This window comes from Microtus ochrogaster, assembly GCF_000317375.1.
Source record: "Microtus ochrogaster isolate Prairie Vole_2 chromosome 6 unlocalized genomic scaffold, MicOch1.0 chr6_random_2, whole genome shotgun sequence".
In the NCBI taxonomy this organism is placed as follows: domain Eukaryota; kingdom Metazoa; phylum Chordata; class Mammalia; order Rodentia; family Cricetidae; genus Microtus; species Microtus ochrogaster.
The window spans coordinates 5,123,908-5,142,075 of NW_004949095.1; positions in this window are offsets into that span (position 1 = coordinate 5,123,908).

Here is an 18,168-nt window from a genome sequence, read left to right on the forward strand (position 1 = left end):
CTCTGTGGTTTTGGAGCCTGTCCTGGAACTAGCTCTTGTAGACCAGGCTGGTCTCGAACTCACAGAGATCCGCCTACCTCTGCCTCCCAAGTGCTGGGATTAAAGGCATGCGCCACCACCGGACATTGACCTTTCTGCCTTGGAAAACTGACACACGCAGAAACCCTTACCAATGAGGAGAAAGTGGGATGTCTCACACACATCTTTCATACAAGTTTGTTGGTTTTGCTTTTTGTTTTTAATTTTAGACACAGGGTCTCATCCTGTTACCCATGCTTTCCCAGAACTCACTGTGTAACCCAGAATGGCTTCCAACTCTCAGCAATTCTCTGTTTCAGTCTCCTAAGTATTGGGGTTGCCAGTGCGAATGTGTGTATGTGTATATATTGTTTGTTTGAGACAGGGTCTCACCGTGTAGCTCGGTCTGCCCTGGAGCTCATCATGTAAGCTAGGCTGGCCTCGAACTCACAGAGATCTGCCTGCCACTGCCTCCCTATGTTGGGATTAGGTGTGTGCTACCATGTCTGGCACCCTTTTATATTTTTAAAGACCACACCCAGCATGGTTATGTGAGTGGAGGGGGGAGAAAGCTCAGGCATTTCCTGGCTGCATATATGCACCTTTGTAAGCCGGGAAGGCACGCATGAGATGTGTAAGATGAGCTAAGCAGGCTCAGTCCATTTCCCCAGGACCTGGTACTAACAGTACAATTTGGCCCTTAAATTCCCACACTTAATGGTTCCCTATTATTTTAGGTAGGATCATTTCCCTTTTTGCAATTAGATCCAAATGGTAATGGTAAATCTTTATACTTATAAATAGCATGGTACAGCTTACCAGGCATATTCCCTCTTATTGTTGGCAGACTTAGAGAAGACCCCCAGTAATCCCCATCCCTGGCACCCACTCCTTGTATGCTGTTCTCACTAACTGTGTGGATATAGCCCACAACTTGCTTCTAACCAGCAAAAAAGTAGCAAAGGTAATGAAAAGTCACTTCTATGGGCAGGTTCAGGATTCATTTTTTTTTTTTCATGAGGCAACTCTTTGTCTTTGCTGCAATGAGCTGTTATGTTGGGAGATCCAGGCATTGCAGGTGGACTGTGGCCAATAGAAAGCTGGAAACTGAGGCCCTTAGTCCATGGCCCAGAAGTAACAGAACCATTACAGCATCACACAGTGAGATCAGAAGCAAGTCTGTTTCCCACCCATCCAGTCAAGCTTTCAGATGAAACCGCCACCCCAGCCCATGCCTCAAATGCAACCTCTTGATAGATACTGAAGTAATAGACTCAGCTCTCCACCACAGGATTCCTGACTCAGAGACTCTGGGGATGTTCTCTAGGTGTTGTTTTAAGCTGTTAAGTTTGCTTCACATCAAAAAAGCAACTAATACACCTTCTTGGACTTTACCAAAAAGTCCTATGACACAGGCGGAGAAGCCCGATTTCTCAGAGACCTCTCTGAAGTCACAGGGTAGCAAGTGTCTAAGCCAGGACTTCAGGGCTAGTGGTGTGGATTTTTATCAAAACTTCTGCCTCTTGAGTAGCTTCGTGAGAAGGAGAACAAAGTTCCTGTGTTCTCACCCAAGTCCTTTCAGATCTGGGGCAGAGCAACTCAGTGGCAGCCAACCCAAGATACTGGAGTCAGCAAAGATGAAGAATTCTGCGGTTTTTTTTTTCAAGACAGGGTTTCTCTGTGGCTTTGGAGCCTGTCCTGGAACTAGCTCTGTAGACCAGGCAGGTCTCGAACTCACAGAGATCCGCCTGCCTCTGCCTCCCGAGTACTGGGATTAAAGGCATGTGCCACCATCGCCCGGCTTGAGTCCAGGTTTTATAACACTCCCACTACACCCATCTTCCCGCCTGGAGCGCAGATACTTCTGGGAATGAAAGCTTTGGCCTGCGCCTTATACTCACAGGAAAGAGCTGGAGCAGCTGTGGCTCAGTCATGCAGGCTGAACATAAGCAGATAGCAGCTGGGGGTGTATCATGGCCAAGGGCATCATCAGTCCCTGCTAGAGAAGAAGGGGGAGTTAGTGGGAGTTGTATGTGGATTTGAATGGTCAGATAAGCTAGGAGATCTTCAAGACTTGGAAGATCATATTCCATCCCATCCCAGACTCATTTTCTTCTTTGATCACTGCTGTATCACTATAACCCCCGTCCAGTGCAGCAGTATAACACTGGGCAAGGGTGCCTGGGGCAAGAGCCTCAGGGGGACAGGATCCCATCTACGTCTTTCAACCTCCTCTAGGGAATTCAAGTGTGTGCTCTGTGTGTGATGCTCAGCTCAGCTCAAGTGTGCTGGGAGGGGATCCAGTCATTAGTGACACCACAGAACCACTTTCTGAAAGGACACACTGAGGACCCTTGGCTTCTCTACCCCCAGAAGCTGGAGGTCAAGGATTGGTGCCTAACCAGCAGGACTTGGGAGCAGAACTTGGGAAAAGATGACAGGTGATGTGTGGACCTCTAGAGTGACCCAGTCCACACATTACCTTTCTCTCTGATTGGGGTAATTTCTGCCCCTGATGCCATGCCTACTACCTTTGTTAGGGTTTTCTATTGCTGTGAAGCGACACCATGACCACAGCAGCTCTTATAAAGAAAACATTTAATTGGGTGACTCACAGTTTCAGAGTTCAGTCCATTATCATAATGACAGGGAACATGGTGGTGTACAGGCAGACATGGTGCTGGAACTGAGAGTGCTACATCTTGCAGGCAACAGGAAGTGAACTGATTGCCACACCGAGGGAAGCTTGAGCAAAAGAGACCTCAAAGCTCGCCCCCACAGTGACACACTTCCTCCAACAAGGCCACACCTCCTAATAGTGCCACGCCCCTTGGTGGCCATTTTCTTTCAAACCACCACAGGTAACAGGGCTTTCTTTTCTCAAGGATGTTCTCACTCTGAATGGTAAGCCAGGTTTGAAAGGTAATAGGTGATCACATCTATGGACAGGGTCAAGATTGGACTTGTTTCACTAGCTAACTCCCTCTTGGCTGGCTTTTTGCAGTAAGCTGCTATGTTGGGAGCTTCATCTGGCCAGGCTTTGCCCAGGCTCAAGCTGGGAACTGAATTTGGAGTGAGATTTCAAAGCATACTCATGGAAGTCAGAAGACCACAGAGCGTTGGGGACAGGTCCCCCATTCCCACTATGTGAAAAATGTACAGTGGAAACAGAAGGAGTTGTTTTCAGCATCCAGACCCACACTCCACACAAATAAGATGGACCAGCAATTTGGTGAAGAACCTAGAAGCTCTCTGGCAGAGCGATTGCTGAGCTATGAATGCCTCCTTCCTGCCCCTGTGGGATAGAAGCTGTGGCCGGCCCAATGTTCTGGACCTGTAGTGCCATTAATGAGACAGTTCCAACAAAAGAAGCCAGGTGATACCCAAGGGCTAGGCAAGGAGTTGCCAGGGGCCCCTGGAATGGAGCTGGTGAGCTTGCAGGGGCTTAGGGAGACTCATGGCTGCTCTCAAATGCACAGAGGCAAGAGCCAAGTTTAGGCTCCTCTCAGTTCTTTAGCCAATAAAAGTGCACACTACCCTGGCAAGGTAGTGAAAATGAAAGCCATGAACCCACAGACAGACAGACAGACACACACACACACACACACATCTACGATAAAATAAAGGTAATTGATTTGTTAAACAAGTGTGCTACGTGGGTTTTGCTCAAAAAATGTTTTTTGAGAATCCTTTTTAAATAGTCAGTGGGGAAATCTCTCCCCTTCCCCTCTAAACAAAACTAACAGTACAGTCAAACCACACCTTGGGCTGATCCGACTGATGTTCAATTTATTCTCAGAAGAGAGTTGCTTGTGTTTTTACAGACTTCAGAGTGCCAGTCACTAGCCATCAGCACCCTCCAGTCTGGTGGTATTGCTTTGCCTCCGGTTTGTCTGCTCAGGCGGAAGTGGCTGGAGAGGTCCCGGCCACTGTGCCACCCCTCCCTCTTTCTGTAGTTACCCACTCCTGAGATTTTCACTTTAGAAAAACAGTTCATGGAAATGTAAAGACTCCATGAGGGTTGTCCCCGATGTCTTATTTAATAAGAAAACAAGTTCAGAGGGGCTGAGTAACTTGCTTAATCACACACAGCAAGGCAGAGACAGACAAACCGGACTCTGAGCCCACTGTCTCTCCTTCCAGAAATGCATAGGTTTCACCAGGCGCCGAGGCTCCCCCTGGAGTACTTTCTTGAAACAGATTGACAGTAACAACCAGCTGAGCCACACGCTAAGAAACAGAGACCCTGAACGCCCCAGAGCCACATCCATAGTGGCTGGGCCGGCGCGGGAGTCTGTGTTGTACCAGGTTTGTGTCTGACCGTCTGACCCTTTGGGGAAGTGACAGAGGAATGAAGATCTTTGGGAGGCAGCAGGGTGGCATGGGAAGTGTGTAGGAGGGGTGACCTTGCCGAGTTGGTGGCATCATCTGGTTCCCATGTCAAGACTGGCTCCAGGTTCTGTGTCTTTGGGGCCAAGTCCACTAGCAGTCTGGACGTGGGTCGTCAGAAGAGCCAATGGTCCATCAGCAGAGAGCCGGTGAGGAAGTCAGGACGTGGGTCTTCGAGGATGATATTCTTCTAGCAGACAGGGAGGGACACTAAAAGCCACTTTCCATCAGTCCAGAGGTCCCTGCTCTCTCAGAGGGGGCCCCTTACCAACAGCAGGGTTCCCTCACTCCCTGGGTGACTTAGGAAGAGAACTACAGGATGCAGCTGCACCCAGGCATGTAATTAATGGCTCCACCCCCCTAGGAACACAAATTAACTGAGTGGGGCCTGAGCACCTGCTGTCAATTTCTTCCGATGCAATTAAGGCTTCTCCAGTCATTTATTAACTGGTGAAATTGACATGGCAGGTTAGCAGCTCGAGGAGAGGAGCTGTTGTCTCCTTGTAACCTGTCTGGGACTGCAAGCTCAGGCAAGGCTGGTGTGGGAGGGGGAGGGAAGGGCGGGGCTGTGAGAGGATGATGAAGCACAGGGCCTGTTGCTTTGATTATTCTGATGCCCATTGCAGGTCCCGACTGTCGGATAAGGCTCTCAAGAGGCCCTTTTGGCCCAGGGGAGTAGCTCCAGGCCCCCAGAGATGTGTGCACCTGCAAGTCATCGGGAAAAGTCAAAGGTACGTCCTTAAGAAGGGGCCTCCACCGCATCACCTGGACTTTGGTGTCCCCTAACTAAGACTGTGCAGGTCCTTGTGGCCGAGAGCCTCAGGCACAGCCTTAACAGGGGCCGAGCCCATGACGATTCTAAATACAGTCGAGCTGACAGTGAAGACTGACATTATAACTCCACCTCTTGTCATCCAAACGCCTAGTTTTTATCATAATATCCCATCCTGGGCCCCTGAAATCTCATTTTCATCTCATAATGCAAATGTATTTCGTCCACCTTTGAATGTTCTCAAAGGCTTTTTAACAGTTCTGACACTATTTAAAAATCCCAAGTCACCTCTAAGACCCAAGGCTCTCTGTCTTGTTTCTGTTTTTGCTCATGTCTCTGTGTATGTGTGTGCACATGTGTGCTCCCATGTGCATGTGCGTGTGTATGGAACTGTGTATGTAGGTGTGTGTGTGGAGACCAGAGGCTGGTACCAGGAGTTTTCCTCAGTTACTCTTCATCTTGTCTTTGAACTAGAGTCTCTAACTTCACCATTCTGACTAGTCTAACTAGTCACCTTGCTCCAGAGGGCTCCTCCTTCACTTCCTAAGTGCTGGGATTACAGGCAGGCCCTTATGCCTGCCTGACATTTACATTGGTGCCATAGATCCAAACTAGGGTCCTCATGTCCTCATGAGAAACACATTAGTATCTGAGCCATCTTCCTTATCTCAAGGCAGTCTCTTAAGAATGAGCCCCTCTGAAGTAAAAAATGTGTCCTATGTTTCCAACCATACAATGGTGCAGAGGAAACGTTCCCATTCTAATCTTTTCTTTTAAATATTGAAATCTATTTACTTTTTGGTATATGTCTATGTGTTGTGTATGATTTTCATGTTGTGTGGGGGCATATATGCAGTTGTGTGTGCATATGTGTGTCTGTGTGTGCACACGCATGTGTCAATATGGCTGTGCACCCATATGTGTGTGCGTGCACTCATTTTATTTAAACAGAAAATGGGAAATGATGTGGGAGGTCCTTCTGTCTATGTGTTGCTCTTATTGGTTGATGAATAAAGAAACTGCTTTGGCCTATAACAAGGCAGAACTTAGCTAGGCAGGGAAAACTAAACTTAATGCTGGGAGAAAGAGGGCAGAGTCAGAGAGATGCCATGTAGCCCTGATAGAGACAGATACTGGAACTTTACCTGGTAAGTCACAGTCTCATGGTGATACACAGATTAATGGAGATGGGTTAATTTAAGATATGAGTTAGTCAGAAATATGCTTAAAAACTATTGGCCAATTAGTATTGCAAATGACATGGTTTCTGGGCGATTGTTACTGGTCTGAGCAGCTGGGAACAAAATAGAGGTCTCCTACGACATGTGTGCACCTGTGTGTGTGCATCTGTGTGTGTGCCTGAAGAGGTGGACACTGGGAGTCTTGGTCCATGGCTGTGAACCTTATATACTGACGGTTCTCCACAAACCCTGAGCTTTCCATTTTAGTTGCTTTGGCAAGTCAGCTTGCTTGAGGGATTCCTCTTGGGGCTGAAGGTGGGTTGCCATACTCTCCCAGCCGGGCCCCTACGCCCTCCCAGCCGGGCCTTACACTTGCAAGTCTTTTGGCCACGGAGCCATCTCCCCGGCCCCAGCTGTAGCCTGTCTAAAGATAACAGTTGCTTTCATACCTGCCTCGTCTGCAGCTTTAAACTTGCCCACACTCCCTTCCTTGACAAATAGCATACTTCTCATGTCTTTTTGCTTTATTGTTTCTCCTTCTCACTATAGGTTCTGGATGAGAACAGTAGGCAGTGACTGAATGGTCCGAATACTCTCCTGGCTGGAAATTAGCCCATTACATTTGAATCCAGCCTCATTCAAGTTCTCAGGAAATGGGCAGAAGTAGGCACTGAACCTCCTGCAACTAAAGTTCCAGATGGTTGTGAGCCATCGTGTGGGTCCTGGGAGTTGAATGCAGGTCCTCTGGAAGAGCAGCCAGTGCTTGTAGCCCTTGGATCATCTCTCTAGCTCTCACATACCTTAAAAAATTCTTTTATCATTGAGACTAAGAAACTCCTTTGCAAAAGAGGGAATCTCAATGTCCCCAATAACAGCGATGCTATCTGCATTCCGCGTGGGTCTTTCTTCCTCCCTTAGTCCTCTCTGGAAAAGCCTTCACAGACACAAACAAAATTATGCTTTATTAATGACTTGGTGTTTATTAACCTGATCAATCAAAATTAGCTATCACAGGACTTGAACACCTCACTTTTAGCAATGGACAGATCACCGAGGCAGACAATAAACAAAGAAACAGCAGAGGCGAATTATACCCAAAGTCAAATGTATCTAACAGATATCCGCACAACATTCCATTCAGCTACTACCAAATACACATAATTTTTTTGTCATCATAACATCTCCATGATAGATGATATGACAAGCCACAAAACAAGTCTCACCAACATTTAAAAGTTAAAATTCTATTAAAAGCTTTTTCATGTCGACATACAATGAAACTAGAAACCAGTAATGAGAAAACCATTGACAATGATACCAAAACGTGGGGCAAAATTTACTTTTGAAAAAAAAAATGGATCAAGGAAGAAATCAAGAAACAAAATTTAAAAACTTCTGGAGACAAGTAAAAATGACAACATCCTATTGAACTGGATCAAATATAGCATAAGCACTTTGAGGAGGAAAGTCTATAGCAATCAGTGGCCCCATGAAAAAGGTGGGGAGGTTTCAAGGGCTGGAGAGATAGGCCAGTAGTTAAGATCATCTACTGCTCCTGCAGAGGACCTGGATTCTGGTCCCAGTCACACATGTAGGGGCTGACAGTCACCCATGATTCATGTCTAGAGAATCTGACACCTTTTTGTAGCCTCCTGGCCCCTGCACACATACAGTGCAGAGGCATATACGCTGGCGAGACACACACACACAAACTTTTTAAAAGACAAAAAGATATTCGATAAACTATTGCTGCTCCTCAAGGAACTTGAAAAACAAGTTAAAAACAAATTAAACCGAAAATTCATAGAAGTGAAGAAACAGTGAAAACCAGAGCAAATACAGATAAAATGGTGATAAACACAACACCGAAGATCAGGGAAAGACAGAGCTAGCTGGTTCTCTGCAAGGATAGAAGGTAGACAAGCCCTTAGTTCTGCTTTTTGTTTGACAGGTTCAGCTCACCTTCTGAACCGTGCAGATTTGGGGGAACAAGCAAATCAGCAGGAGCCCTACTGTTTTTTTGGTGTAAGTTTGACAGGTCTAAGAAAGCAAGCTAAATCTACGCAGCGGCAGCCACTTAAATACCCTAGCAGCTAGGCAGCCCTCAATGCTTCTGGGCGCAGCTAGGCAGCCCTCAAGGCTCCTAGGCACTGGGCATTCTCCTACCATTACAAGTTTGGATGGCGCTCTCTTCAGATGTGAATGGTATTGTCTTTACTTGTGTGATGAAATGACAGAATTTCATCTGTGGTGCATGGGCCATACTGACAGCAAGAGCCACCTTAGTAAACACAGGAGTCTGGAGCCAGAGGTGACCATGAAAGTAGTGGCCCTATGGCAAATTTTTTTCATATCTGTGAATTTTGTAATGGTGATTTAGGCAAGTCTTGTCTAGATCTGCACGAACATGTGATTAGCTCCTAGCTAATTATGATGGAGGACGTGCCTGTAAACCGGCCTGTCCTTCCTTTTTCTCTCATCAGAGCACGTCCCTGCACTGCTGATTGTGACCTTCATGACCTTGATTTTTGAGCCTCTGACCTTCGCTCCCTTCTGTTTTCTGCTCAACGGCGATCCCAGCTCCTCTTCTGAACTCTGCAGATTTGAGGGAGAAGGCAGACTGGGAGGTGCCCTGCTGTTTGAACTGAAGTAACTTAGAAGGGTCAGAGTAAGCAGATTACTTAGAGAAGGAAGGTCTCTAGGAGTCAGTGCACAGGAAGTTTAGAAAATCCTGAAGGGACCACTCAGCGGTCCTCATGATAACTGTCAATTGTGCTAGACAGTGGAGGATATGGAGATGAGAAAAGGGGGGTTGAAAAAGCTATTTTATGTATAATGTTATTTTTATTTACTTTTATGTGTAGGGGGAATTTTTCCTGATGTTTGCCTGTACACCACAAGTGTGCAATACCTGAAGAGGCCAGAAGAGGGCATTAAATACCCTGGGATGGAAATGAGTATGTGACTGTTCCAAGGTATGGTTGAGGAGAAGGTATGGTTTATTGTAGATATCAAGGAGAGAACAGCCAGAGGCATCTGGAAGAGACCAGACTGAACTGGGCCATGAGAGGAGGAAGTGTGGGGAGTGAGAGGAAGAAAAGAGAGAGGAGAGAAGGCAAGCAGCTGGAGAGAGGACCAAGAAAGAGGCCAAGAGTGGAGCCATGATGACTGATTTCTTTAGGAGAAACTGGGGGAAGGGAAGCAAAGCCCAGACCATAGGCTGGAGAGGTTTAGGGTAGGGGGCAGGGTGAGAAGGGCTGGGTGAAGACACAGGTACTGAGTGAGACTTGTCCCAGGGTCCTTTGGGAGCTGGCAGGTCTGATCCACGATTTAGGTGCCAGGAATTGAACCTGGGGCCTCTGGACTCTGCTTTCCTTTACAGTTTTTAATTATAAAGAAGGATGATTTTTTTTCCAAAGTAAATTATCAGTAGAAGTTACTAGTAACTCTCAAAGACAGGAAGATACTGATTTATGCAAAGGTGAAAAGAAACAGATGGGGAGACAAGCATTACAAGCTTCCTAAAGTCTGGGTTTATGTGTGTGCGTGAGTGCACATAGCTGTCATGAGAGAGCCAAGGTCTACCCTGCAGCAAGGGTCAGCAAATAGGATGATGCGGTCTAGAGAGGAGGGGCACCCAAGACAACCTCTGCATAAGAGTAATAATAAAGATGAAGGAGAAAGACACCCGTGAAGTCACTTACAGGTAGGGGCAGAAGTGTACATTTAAATTAATCAAAAATGGTAAAGGTAGAAAGTCATTTCCTTATGGCAAAATCAAGCCATATTGTGTGTGTGTGTGTGTGTGTGTGTGTGTGTGTGTGTGTGTGTAAAGATATAAAGTAGACAGATTTGGCAAGAATTTGGATAATAAATATCGTTTGAGATGCTCCCATTGGCTTACTTCTCTGCGACCAGTGGCTGTTGTGTGGCAAGGCAGTGTTACCACGGTCGGAGGGACTGGAGCAGAATTTAATAGTGTGTCTAAGACCTGGAAAGCTACAGGCACTTCAGCTCACCAGTTCTCTTTTAAGGAGCCAGTACTTCACAGATGCACACGTGCATAGGTAGATGCATATGAACATTGCTTCTGGTAGTATTTGTACAGGTGCACACCACTTAAGAAGGATGTATGTGCTCAGAAATGTATTATTAGGTGGTTTCATCATTGTGTCAATATTACAGAGGGTATTTACAAAAACCTAGACAGCGGAGGTCAACCACTTGACACGACCTCTTTCAGGCTGGCTTTGAACTTGCTCGGTAGTTGATGATGTTCTTGAACTCTTAATCCTCTTTTCTATAACCTAATGCTGTAGTTATAGATGTGCAGAAATGGGGCCTTGGGGACATTTTGAAATCCCATATAATTTTTAAAATATAAATATATAGATTTAGAATATATAAATTATTTCTTTTGGGATTTTCCCAAAATTTTCAACAAAGGATTTTAATTTCATTATGGTAGGGTGGAACATGCCTTTAATCCCAGCTCTCTGGAGGCAAAGGTGGGTGGAGAGGTGGGCAGAGAGGTGGGCGGAGAGGCGGGCGGAGGGGCGGGCGGAGGGGCAGGCGGAGGGGCGGGCGGAGAGGCACAAATGTGGTGCATATAAAAATCTACATACTTACACATAAAATAAGCATTTTTTTTCTGAGTATAGTGGCACACATGCAGGAGGCAGACACAGTCAGATTTTGTAACCAAGACCAGCCTGCTTTACATAGTGAGTTCAGACCAGTCAGGGTGACATAGTGAGATCTCATTAAGCTTTAACAGAAGGATAGGCCTCAGTCAGTAAAGTGTTTGCTTTGCAAGCATGAGAGATGGCTCAGTGAGTTTGATGCTAAGAACCTACAGAGGAAAACTAGACATAGTGGTGCCCACTTGTGATCCGAGTGCTGGGGAGGTAGAAACAGGCAGCTCCCTGGGGCTCACTGGCCAGCCAACCTAACCAAATGAGTGAGCTCAGGCCAGTGATAGACCCTGCCTCAAAAATAAGGTGGACAAGGTTATCCTCTGGCCTCCATAAACATGTGCACACTTGTGCAGGTGCACCTGAACATGTAAACACACACAAAAATCAAAATAATGATCAAAAGAGTGGTAGAGGAAATACATACACTAGTGACCGTTGTTCATTGTCATCAAGTATTATGTGTGCACAATTGAATGTACTGTATTTTATTCTTTTCTTTTCCATTTGTGTGAGCTGTCTGAATATGTGTGTATATGCATATTTGTATGTATGTAAGTGTGTGTGTTTGTGTGTGTGTGTGTGTGTGTGTGTGTGTGTGAGAGAGAGAGAGAGAGAGAGAGAGAGAGAGAGAGAGAGAGAGAGGGGGAGAGGGAGAGAATGCACGTGTGCTCACACACACATACATGTATAAGCCAGAGGTTGATGTCAGGTACCATCCCCCATCTCTCTTCCGCCTCATTCATTGATGTGGAGTCTCTCAATCAAACCCTGAGCTCACTGTTTTTCTAGTCTTACTGTGTAGAAGGAGCTGCAGGCTGTGTTCCTGCCGCCAGGCTCCCGGCCCCCTGGCTAGCTTATGCCCTGAAATAATTACACAGAAACTGTATTCTACTGGTCACTTTGCTCTGGGGATCTCACTTCTGCTTTAAAGGGCTGGAATTACAGGGGGGCACTGAAACAGAATAAAGTAGAAAAGACCAATTATTAGATACTGATCCATTGATTTCTTTAGTGATTTACTTAAAGCTTGTATGGCCTATTTGCTAAGCATGACTTCACTAGGTACCAGGAACAGAATGACCTGGAGAAAAGGCTGAAACAATAATAAAATCTTCCTTGTTTGACGCTCCACCTTGTGAGTTCAGAGTATAGAATGAGAACGCAAACCGGACCTGATACTGAGGCCTTTCAGGGGCCATCCTGGCTCTGGGTCACCAGTGACAACCCTCTTCCACTGTCACTGATGTCATAGTGATGTCACAACACCACCACATCCACCTGGCATTTGAAGTGGATTCTATGGATCTGAACTCCGGTCTGCATACTTGAGTCCCACATGCTGTGCTTTATATGGTAGCTGTTTGCATGCTACAGTGTCAGCATGAACATGTGAGTATGTCTAAGGATGGCTCAGTGTCACTAGGCGGTGGGAAAGTCCAGCTGCTGTCGGAATGTTGTGCTTTGCCACGAAGAGTGTGACCGAAGGAATTGATGAGTGTTCACCAGCACAAAGATCACTGACTGCATCATGGTTCTTCCATGGAACACCACGCAGCTAGAATGAAGAGTAAGTCTCTGTTTGCATCACCAACTGTGTGTGAGGTTAGCACCTACTTGAAACAATGCTCATGCTGTCTGACTCAATATTCCTACTTCTAGAAATACATACAGGAAATGATCCCATGGAGGGAAAAAGTCTGGAATGGAGGGGGGACTCATTAATATTTATAGTCAGAAAAGATAGAAATAAACTATAAACATCCAAGTGATAAACTATAAATGTCTAAATAGTAGGGAAGCCATTTATTGGCTTACAGTACAGGCACTCAGGGACATGGATAGTTATTAAGTTACAACTTCGATACTTTGTTTCAGAAAGTGAAGACTGTGTTTACATGAACAGAACTGGGCACACGCCTATGTAAGTATGTGGCCATCAGGGAAAAACTGGAGTGTTAACATGGCAATAGGCTGGGCCTTGCTTGGCAGGGCTGCGCTTGCTGTGAGAATTAGCTGGTTTTCCTTCTGTTTTCATGGTTTTATAAATCTGCCCTTTGACTCATGAATCCTCTTCAGTGCACTCCTTGCTTTTCAGACATTGTAGGCATCGTGGCCTTCCTCCCTCATCCACCCTTCATGCCACCTTCCCTGTGTTGGTTGTGTGCACACGTTCCACTCTGGGTTTGTGGCTGGCAACACAGTTCCCGTTTCTATGAGCGAGGAAGGAGCCCAGGCTTTGGAGTTGGGAAGCCCAGATTAGATCCATGGTTCTGTGAGACTTTGGGTAAAGTCCTGTGCACTGGGATTACGCATGGGCTGCCATGTCCACCTGGCATGTCTGAGGGTCCTTCAGATCCAAACTCAGGGCTTCACGCTTGCCTGGCAGGTGCGCAATCTACTGATCCACCTCTCCAGTGCTGTCTTCTCATTTTTATTCACCTATGGGATGGTGTCACCCACATTCAGGGTGGGTCTTCTTTACACTGTTAAACCTTTCTGGAAATGCTTTCAAAGCCACACCCAGAGGTGTGTTTCCATGGTGATTCTAAATTCAGTCAAGTCGACACTGAAGATTGCCGACCACAGAGGGTGCTTTTGAGAATCATGCTGGGGTCTGGAGAGATGGTCAATGGTTAAGATGGTCAATGGCTGCTCTTCCAGAGGACCTGGGTTTTATTCCCAGCAACCACACAGACATATGTGTAAGCAAAACAATTAAAAAAATACTTAAAAAAAAGAATTATGTTGGGATAACAGGCATAATCCAGCCATCCCTATTTCAATGCTTCTTTGTAGAATGAAGAACTTCTGCCTGAGATTTTTCTGATGTTGGGAACCGAGTGTCGTTTCCACTTTAATTCCCTAAACTTACAGCAAAGACACAGCTCTGAACTGAGGGCTGAGCAGAAGGTTCTCAAGAGAGTCAGGGCAACAGCCGGGGTTTTTGCCAGGTCCTGCCTGGGGGTGCTGGCGGGATTCTTGCCAGGGCCTGCCTGGGGGTGCTAGCTGTGGCTACTGTGAACGAAGCTTCAAGGAACTCACGCTGGTACCCCTCTAGCTGTCCTTCCACTCATTGAGGGACCTTAAATAATGTCCTACGGTTGATCATATAAATTATGCCTCAGTGGGGAGGAAACAACTCTGTTAGTTATTCAACTGGAGTTAACCAGAGCCACTTGTGTGTGGCAGTGTTCTGTAGTCCGACTGGATGCCCAGGGCATCATTGACACCGTAGCAGGATTCCCGTGCCTGTGGCTGGGTTCATGTTTCTTTTAGGGAACTTACTTTTGGCTCGCTTTGCTTTTCCTTTTAATTTGCCGTCATGAGAAAGCACTCAGTACCATCAAAGCCAGTTTCAAGAACTTTGAACCATTTTGAGCTATGCAATTTGAGCTAGTCCCAGGTCTGTCTCACCAAGACCCCTTGAGACTTGACAAGACACTGTCAAGACCTGGGGCTTCACAGAGCCGTAATTAACGTTAAGCCAGCAGGCCACAGACTGTGCGACCACACACACGATTTCTAGAAGGTATCTTGTTTCTATTCCCCACGATCTGGTCACACACTTTGTCCATCAGTTTCGTAAGCCATCTCAGTCAGGATTTGAACTGTTCTCTTGCTGTGAAGAGACACTGTGACCACGACAACTCTTATAAAAGAAAGAATTTAACTGGGGGCTTGTGTACAGTTTCAGAGGGTCAGTCCATTATCACCGTGGCAGGAGCATGGCAGCATTTACGGGACAGTAGCTGAGCTACATCCTGATCCACAGGCAGAGAAAGCGGCACTGGGCCTGGTGTGGGCTTTTGAAACCTCAAAGCCCACCCCTAATGACACACTTCCTCCAAACAGGCCACACCTCCTAAAACCTTCTAACTCTTCTCACACAGCGCCACTCCCAGATGACTAAGCATTCAAATATCTGGATCCAGTGTGTGTGTGTGTGTGTGATTTCTAATTCAAACCACCACAAGGTCAAAGGTCATTAGCCTTTGCCAAACCAGGAGGCCTGACGTGACCGAGTGGCTATAGGAGCAGCTGAGGACTACTGCGTTTGTGTTTGGTGAGAACCGGATTTTGACTGAGTGGTCAGAATAAGTGATGTTTCTAGTTTCTCCCACTTGAAGTATTGCTTCTAATACTTGTTGCTGAGGCTCTGAAGATATTCTGGGCGATGTAGTGAGTTCAAGGCCATCCTAAACAAGGTCTTACAAGGGTCTGGGAAGGCAGTTCAGTAGGGCAGTGCTTGCCTAGCTTGTTCAGGTCCCTTCCCCCCACCCCCACCACACACACTGCAAGCTAGGAACTGTTACATTAAAAGATAGTTATCATACTTGTTTGGTTGGAAGCTCTAGCTCACTCCTGCTTGATCCAGAAAGTCCCTTGCTCTCTCTCCAAACCCCGCCCTCTCAGAGAATCTCCAACAAAGAAAAGGCACCAAAAAGCCCAGTTACACATTTTTGGCAACTATTGCAATCTCTTCCCCTGTTGCTGCCAGGAGCTCAAGCCCCACCTAAGCATTGAGCCTTTGACGGTACTGGGGCACAAACGCAGCTTGTGATGGACATGTCATCTCCCCGTGTCTACACGCTATATAATCTCCCTGCTTTGGTTCAGGCCTGTGGCTCCTCCAGTCTTGATCTGTGGGACTGGAGAACCCACTCAGGAGTGGCTTTGCTTAAATAAACCTGTTCTTCTACTTTTTCAGTTTGGCTTGATCTGGCTTACTGCGTCGGCCGAGAAACCTATTATCGGGGGAACAGAAAATGTATTAGTACTTACTATATTGTCCTGGTAAACATAACACTTAGAAGAGCGAGCTCAATTTTAGCATTCTAAGAACCTTCCCCAGGGCTCCATGCTAAAATGTGACAGCATGGGGACAGGTGACCCAGGTGTCAGTGTGTCAGTGTGCAGTGTTTCCCCCTTCTCTCTCTCTCTCTCTCTCTCTCTCTCTCTCTCTCTCTCTCTCTCTCTCTCTCTCTCCAGGACTGGGCCATGCAGCCACGAGGGCCCTTAAATGCTTGAAGTATGACCCAAACTCAGTTCCGTGCACTGAAGCATTGCCGCTCTGAGCTCCTGCAGCTTCGAGGGTATGTGTGCTGAAGGTGATAGACTGAGGGGAGGAGACTTTTGTGGGCCCCAGAAACAGTCTATAGCTAAAAGGCCAGGGCAGGGAGACACAGAGGCAGCTCCTTGACTCCAGAGATGTGCCCTCTGTGTGGAGAGAGTTGTGTCCTGAGATGGACCACTGAAAGGCCTCCTATACCAGGGTCTAAAGACAGTGCTACTTCTAACACTGTCCCAGGATGTTGGGTCCCTGGGGCCTCTCCTTTCTTTTTCCTATCTCTGTTTTGCAAAGGAAATGTGTTATCTGAGTTTAAGACCTAAATCCTCAGTGTCTAGCCTGGTTCAGTATTAGTGGAGCTTTAACGGGCTTTGCTGGGCTTCACACTGTGAATGCAGTGACTTAAATGGAAATGCTAGGGAGAGCTAATGAATGGCTGGCTGGGCTTCCAATCCAGGCCCTTTGGTGTCAGTTCATTCCCTGCTGCCTGCTGCTCACTGTCGTTCCTCCTTAAGAATGCCCTGGGATTTAGAGGAATTTCCCTGCTTGATCCCCTAGCTCTCTCCCACCTCTCTGTCCTCTTTACTCATTCTCTGATATTCTGAAGGTCACCGTTTGCAGGCCTGCTGAGCCTCAAAAGGAGTACCTACTGTGAACTTTTCCTAGAGAAATCAATCACAACCCAAGTGGCTGCTGACTGTCATCTACTGGGATCTGTGGGAGGGGGCAATTTGGTCTCTTAGGGGAGATAGCATCTACCTGCCTGGCTTACCCGACCAAGCCTTCCTTTAGCCAGCTTGTTTCTGCAGGGGACTGGAGGGGTTTACTCAGTATGAGGTTGACAGTGTGGATTCTGAAGACCACGGGTTGAAGTATTGGTTCCATAGCTTACTGGCTTTGCAATCTGGGCAAATCACTCATCCACTTTGGGCCTCGGTTTTCCCCTCTGAGGTCTCTAAAACGGGGATAAGGATAACTGAGTTACAGATCATTAAGAGGCTTTGGGAGAAAGGTCAGAACAAGTTCATGCTTTTAGCAGGAGACGTGTAACAGTTGCAAAAGAAAGGAGAGAGAAAGAAGGAAGAAGAAATGAGCTTGATGTGCATGGTGGCATGTGCCTATCATCCCAATACTCCAAAGGTAGAGGCAGGAGGGAGGCAGGAGGGCCAGGAGTCCAAGGTGATCATTAGTTACACAGTGAGTTCAGGCCTAGCCTGGGCTACATGAGACCTTGCCTCAACAAACATCAACAAAGTTAGCTTTCTCTGTTAGCAGTTCCTACTCGTTCTGTCTTCCGTGCATCTCTGGTGTTGTGTTGGCCTTTCTATGGCTACATGTCCTAGTTAGCTTCCTACTGAAGTGGTTAAACACTGAGCCCAACATTGAGAGATGGGGAAATTTGTCTGGACAGGGACTCAAGGAGGGAATCAGGAACTGAAACAGTGACCATGGAGGAACACTGCTTATTGGTGTGTTTCCATGGCTTGCTTAGCCTGCTTTAAAAAAATATTTTTTTTTTATTTATGTGTATGTGTGTACCTGGCTGAGTTTCTGTGCGTTACATTTACATAGGCGTCCTTGGAGACCAGAGGGTGTCAGGTGCCCTGTAGCTGGTGTTAAAGGCAATTGTGAGTCCCTGATATGGGAGTGATTTCTTATTAATAAAGAAACTGCCTAGGCCCCTTGATAGGCCAACCCTTAGGTGGGTGGAGTAAACAGAACAGAATGCTGGGAGAAAGAAGCGGAATCAGTGAGTCGCCATGATTCTCCCACTCCAGGCAGACACAGGTTAAGACCATTCCTGGTAAGCCAGCTCGTGGGCTACACAGATTATAAGAAATGGGCTAGTCCAGGTGCGAGAGTTAGCCGAGAAAAGGCTAGATATAATGGGCCAAGCGGTGTTTAAAAGAATACAGTCTCCGTGTAATTATTTTGGGTAAAGCTAGCCGTGGGGGTGGCTGGGTGCCAGGGACGTAGCCCCGCCGCCTGTATTTCAACAAGTCCCCTGATATGGTTGCTAGAAAGTAAACCCAGATCCTCTGG